Source organism: Hyperolius riggenbachi, chromosome 12 (genome assembly GCF_040937935.1).
Source record: "Hyperolius riggenbachi isolate aHypRig1 chromosome 12, aHypRig1.pri, whole genome shotgun sequence".
NCBI lineage: Eukaryota > Metazoa > Chordata > Amphibia > Anura > Hyperoliidae > Hyperolius > Hyperolius riggenbachi.
In genome coordinates, this window is record NC_090657.1 from 57912313 (window position 1) to 57918315 (window position 6003).

Consider the following 6003-nt stretch of genomic DNA (forward strand, 5'->3'; position numbering starts at 1 on the left):
GTACCGACCTTAAGAAATAGAACATAAGTAGCACAGATATAAGTCTCATATTGTTTCCAATACAGGAAGAGTTAAGAAACGTCACTTGTAATCTATACAAAAGAGCTTCTGAGCACTCCGACGAAGCTTGGTTGGCTACAGTGCTGTTTACTGAAGCACTTATTTCAACCTGTTTCTTGTTTATTTAAAGAGAACCCGAGTTGGGATTTAATTATGCTAGTGGGGCACAGAGGCTGGTTGTGCACACTAACACCAGCCTCTGTTGCCCCATGGTGTGCCTCCAAGCCCCCCTGCGCGCCGCTATACCCACGCAGTGCTGGCGACACGCAGCGCTACCCACCCGCGTCACTTCCCTCCAATCAGTGAAGGGAAGGGACACGGGCGGGTAGCGCCGATACGGAGGAGGCGGGGGAGCGGCGCTAACAGACAGGCAGAGGTAAACATTGTGCTGGCGACACGCTGCGTGTCGCCAGCACTGCGGATGGTATAGCGGCGCGCAAGGGGGTCTTGGAGGCACACCATGGGGCAACAGAGGCTGGTGTTAGTGTGCACAACCAGCCTCTGTGCCCTACTAGCATAATTAAATCCCACCTCGGGTTCTCTTTAAGGTTTTACTGCAGGGAAGTTCAAAGGGTCATTAGCGCTGCTCGGTTTCATAGTTTAAAAAGCAGTGTAGTTTGTAGGCTGCAAATATTAGAGAATGATGCAATGTTCTAAAACCAAAAAGCTATATAACTGAAAGTAAAAATATGAGACTTCTTTTCTTTGCTACTAATGTTCTATTCATTATATCAAAAGGTGTTTTTTTTTTCGCTTCAGTGTCACTTTAAAAGATAAACAAACGTATAAGTATGGTGGATGAATCCAAAATTGCCGTATAATTTGCAGCTGTAACACATTACCTGTACTGAATGTACTATCCCGCAGAGATCTGCAGATTCTCAGTTTCCTCATTGTTTACATTTGCACCACCCATCTGTCCACATCCACCAGGGCTGCTGTATCTGCGGCCTGCTTGTCTGACATGCCTCTGTCCACATCCACCAGGGCTGCTGTATCTGCAGCCTGCTTGTCTGACACGCCTCTGTCCACATCCACCAGGGCTGCTGTATCTGCAGCCTGCTTGTCTGACATGCCTCTGTCCACATACACCAGTGCTGCTGTATCTGCAGCCTGCTTGTCTGACATGCCTCTGTCCAAATACACCAGGGCTGCTGTTTCTGCAGCCTGCTTGTCTGACCCATCTGTCCACATCCACCAGGGCTGCTGTATCTGCAGCCTGCTTGTCTGACATGCCTCTGTCCACATCCACCAGGGCTGCTGTATCTGCAGCCTGCTTGTCTGACATGCCTCTGTCCACATCCACCAGGGCTGCTGTTTCTGCAGCCTGCTTGTCTGACACGCCTCTGTCCACATACACCAGGGCTGCTGTATCTGCAGCCTGCTTGTCTGACATGCCTCTGTCCACATCCACCAGGGCTGCTGTTTCTGCAGCCTGCTTGTCTGACATGCCTCTGTCCACATCCACCAGGGCTGCTGTTTCTGCAGCCTGCTTGTCTGACACGCCTCTGTCCACATACACCAGGGCTGCTGTATCTGCAGCCTGCTTGTCTGACATGCCTCTGTCCACATCCACCAGGGCTGCTGTTTCTGCAGCCTGCTTGTCTGACATGCCTCTGTCCACATCCACCAGGGCTGCTGTTTCTGCAGCCTGCTTGTCTGACACGCCTCTGTCCACATACACCAGGGCTGCTGTATCTGCAGCCTGCTTGTCTGACATGCCTCTGTCCACATCCACCAGGTCTGCTGTATCTGCAGCCTGCTTGTCTGACACGCCTCTGTCCACATCCACCAGGTCTGCTGTTTCTGCAGCCTGCTTGTCTGACATGCCTCTGTCCACATGCACCAGGGCTGCTGTTTCTGCAGCCTGCTTGTATGACATGCCTCTGTCCACATACACCAGGGCTGCTTTTTCTGCAGCCTGCTTGTCTGACATGCCTCTGTCCACATCCACCAGGGCTGCTGTTTCTGCAGCCTGCTTGTCTGACATGCCTCTGTCCACATCCACCATGGCTGCTGTATCTGCAGCCTGCTTGTCTGACATGCCTCTGTCCACATCCACCAGGGCTGCTGTATCTGCAGCCTGCTTGTCTGACATGCCTCTGTCCACATCCACCAGGGCTGCTGTATCTGCAGCCTGCTTGTCTGACACGCCTCTGTCCACATCCACCAGGGCTGCTGTATCTGCAGCCTGCTTGTCTGACATGCCTCTGTCCACATCCACCAGGGCTGCTGGATCTGCAGCCTGCTTGTCTGACATGCCTCTGTCCACATCCACCAGGGCTTCTGTATCTGCAGCCTGCTTGTCTGACATGCCTCTGTCCACATCCACCAGGGCTGCTGTATCTGCAGCCTGCTTGTCTGACATGCCTCTGTCCACATTCACCAGGGCTGCTGTATCTGCAGCCAGCTTGTCTGACATGCCTCTGTCCACATCCACCAGGGCTGCTGTATCTGCAGCCTGCTTGTCTGACATGCCTCTGTCCACATCCACCAGGGCTGCTGCAGCCTGCTTGTCTGACACGCCTCTGTCCACATCCACCAGGGCTGCTGCAGCCAGCTTGTCTGACATGCCTCTGTCCACATCCACCAGGGCTGCTGTATCTGCAGCCTGCTTGTCTGACATGCCTCTGTCCACATCCACCAGGGCTGCTGTATCTGCAGCCTGCTTGTCTGACACGCCTCTGTCCACATCCACCAGGGCTTCTGTATCTGCAGCCTGCTTGTCTGACATGCCTCTGTCCACATACACCAGGGCTGCTGTATCTGCAGCCTGCTTGTCTGACATGCCTCTGTCAGAGCTCTCTTGTCCCAATAATTGTCTGTTTTAATGACTAAAATATAATAAATGTTTGAAAAAAAGATTTTTAATCTAAATATGCACTGTATGATATTATGTGCCTATATACCATAGTTTTTTTTTATATATATATATTTGCTTTTTAATTTATATAATGATTTTCTAGTATCAATAAAAAATGTGACAGCTGTAAGTCTCAGAGTCTACTTATTTTACACTAAATTTATTTAAAGAACTGTAATGAGAGGTATATGGAGCCTGTCATATTTATTTCCTTTTAAAGAGAAACTCCGACCAAGAATTTAACTTTATCCCAATCAGTAGCTGATACCCCCTTTTACATGAGAAATATAATGATTTTCACAAACAGACCATCAGGGGGCGCTGTATGACTGATTTTGTGCTGAAACCCCTCCCACAAGAGGCTCTGGTACCGTATGGTACTCTGGGCAAACTGCCACAATGTAACAATGTTCACAGACAGGAAATGGCTGTTTATAGCTGTCTGCAACAGCCAAAACAGCTAGGAGCAGCTATATAACCTGCCCACAGTAAAAATGTCACCATGTAATACATGTCAGAATGTGAATCTGGGAGAGGAAATATTTTACAATGAGCAAACACTGCTTCATTTTTACCATAATTATGTATAAATAATTTAGGCAGTGTTTGCTCATTGTAAAATCTTTCCTCTCCCAGATTCACATTCTGACATGTATTACATGGTGACATTTTTACTGTGGGCAGGTTATATAGCTGCTCCTAGCTGTTTTGGCTGTTGCAGACAGCTATAAACAGCCATTTCCTGTCTGTGAACATTGTTACATTGTGGCAGTTTGCCCAGAGTACCGTACGGTACCAGAGCCTCTTGTGGGAGGGGTTTCAGCACAAAATCAGTCATACAGCGCCCCCTGATGGTCTGTTTGTGAAAATCATTATATTTCTCATGTAAAAGGGGGTATCAGCTACTGATTGGGATAAAGTTCAATTTTTGGTCGGAGTATCTCTTTAAAGGCAGAGGATCAGCAGGACAGCCAGGCAACTGGTATTACTTAAAGAGTAACTGTCAGGCTGCAGAAGCTAATTTAAACCTCTATTCTCCTGTGTTAAACAGTTTAGACAGAAGCCAAAAAGGCATTACTAAAGATAAAAATCTCTCTTACATTTGATGTGTGCTTATCAGCAAAGCTAAGCTCCTAAGGAGGACGCAAGCCGCATTCCATACTGCAAAGCATTCTGGGGCCCTCCCCTCGGCTGCTAAGGAGAAGACGGGATCAAGTTTCAGCAGCTTCTAACTCAGTCCAGCCACAGCACAGATAAATCTCCGGGCAGAGTACACTGCAGGAGTCCGCTATTGTTCCTAGCCACATGGCTCATTAATATTCACTGCACACTGTGTTATTCTGTACGAGCTCCTCTGTGATCAGGAAGCAGGCAGGACATGACGACACATTTGGCTTCACAAACATGGAACCTGCCATGAGCTGTCAGGAGCATCATTCTCTGCATATACTATATACAAATTCTGTGAAATCCAAACGTGGACAGTGAAATGCATATGTAATGTAAGTACAGCCAATCTTTAGCTACTGATATATGTGTTTATTTTCTCTGAGACCTTATACCTAACAGCTCCTCTTTAAAGAGGAACTCCAGTGAAAATAATGTAATAAAAAAAGTGCTTCATTTTTACCATAATTATGTATAAATAATTTAGGCACTTTTTTTTATTACATTATTTTCACTGGAGTTCCTCTTTAAGTAATACCAGTTGCCTGGCTGTCCTGCTGATCCTCTGCCTTTAAAGAGATACTCCGACCAAAAATTGAACTTTATCCCAATCAGTAGCTGATACCCCCTTTTACATGAGAAATATATTCCTTTTCACAAACAGCCAATCAGGGGGCGCTGTATGGCTGATATTGTGGTGAAACCCCTCCCACAAGAAACCCCGCCCACAAGAAAAGTTCAAACTTTTGGCAGTTTCCTGTCTGTGAACCTTGCTGCATTGTGGGAAATAGCTGTTTCCAACTGCCAAAAACCATGCAGCAGCTACATCCCCTGCCAACAGTAAAATGTTCACTGGAGTTCCTCTTTAATAATTTTAGCCATAGACCCTGAACAAGCATGCAGAAGATCAGGTGTTTCTGACATTTTCAGATCTGACAAGATTAGCTGCATGCTTGTTTCTGGTGTGATTCAGACACACTGCAGCCAAATAAATCAGCAGGGCTGCCAGGCAACTAGTATTGTTTAAATGAAAATAAATATGACAGCCTCCATATCCCTCTTGTTTCAGTTGTCCTTTAAGCATTTGCACTAACATGCCTTTGTAAAGCGGGCCTGAACTTAGAACTTCCTCTCTGCTCTAAAAGATAAACAACAGCATAATAACCTTTACAGAAAAACATTTCTTTGTTGCAGCGGATACAATCCTGCAATAAATCTGCAGTGTGTCTACTTCCTGCTTTCATGGGAGCAGACGTATTGTAAACATCCTGTGCTTTCAAATGAGCTTATCTGCCATGGCAGTCAGCTAACAGTTGAGAGGTCAAATTACAACTTGTGATTAGTCACAGATAAGGGGGTATTACACAGGCTAAACTCACTAAATACATACAGGGTGCATTTCTCTGTTTTCCTTCTGTCCTGTGCAAGAGTTCAGGTCCACCTTAACACGAGGAAACAAGAAAAGGAAATATATCACTAAATATTTTTTTCTTTACATAAACATGTATGCGACACGATTTGCATGCAGTAAAAAAGCAGAAAGCTGTATGATTTAAAAAAAAAAAAAACCGCAAACTGCAACTTACAACTGTAATTTGATCTCTCAGCTGTGTCAGCTCAGGAGTTTGGGTAGTCCTCGGCACATCGGCTAATTTGCATCACCCATGACTGCGCCCATATTCTGCTGCGTGGACACGCCCATTTTTGGGTGCTTCCTGGCCCATCCAGGTGTGTGTGTGGGTGTGTGGGTGTGTGGGTGGTGGGTGGTGGTGGTGGTGGTGGTCGGAATGGTCTGTCCCTGGACGCTGAAAACCCTAGCTACACCTCAGTTTTTTTTTTTTCTTTGCTTAGCTTACCCAATCTGCATTTCCTTTCACCAGGGGTTTCAGCTGCTTTTTCAGTCCCCGATTTTC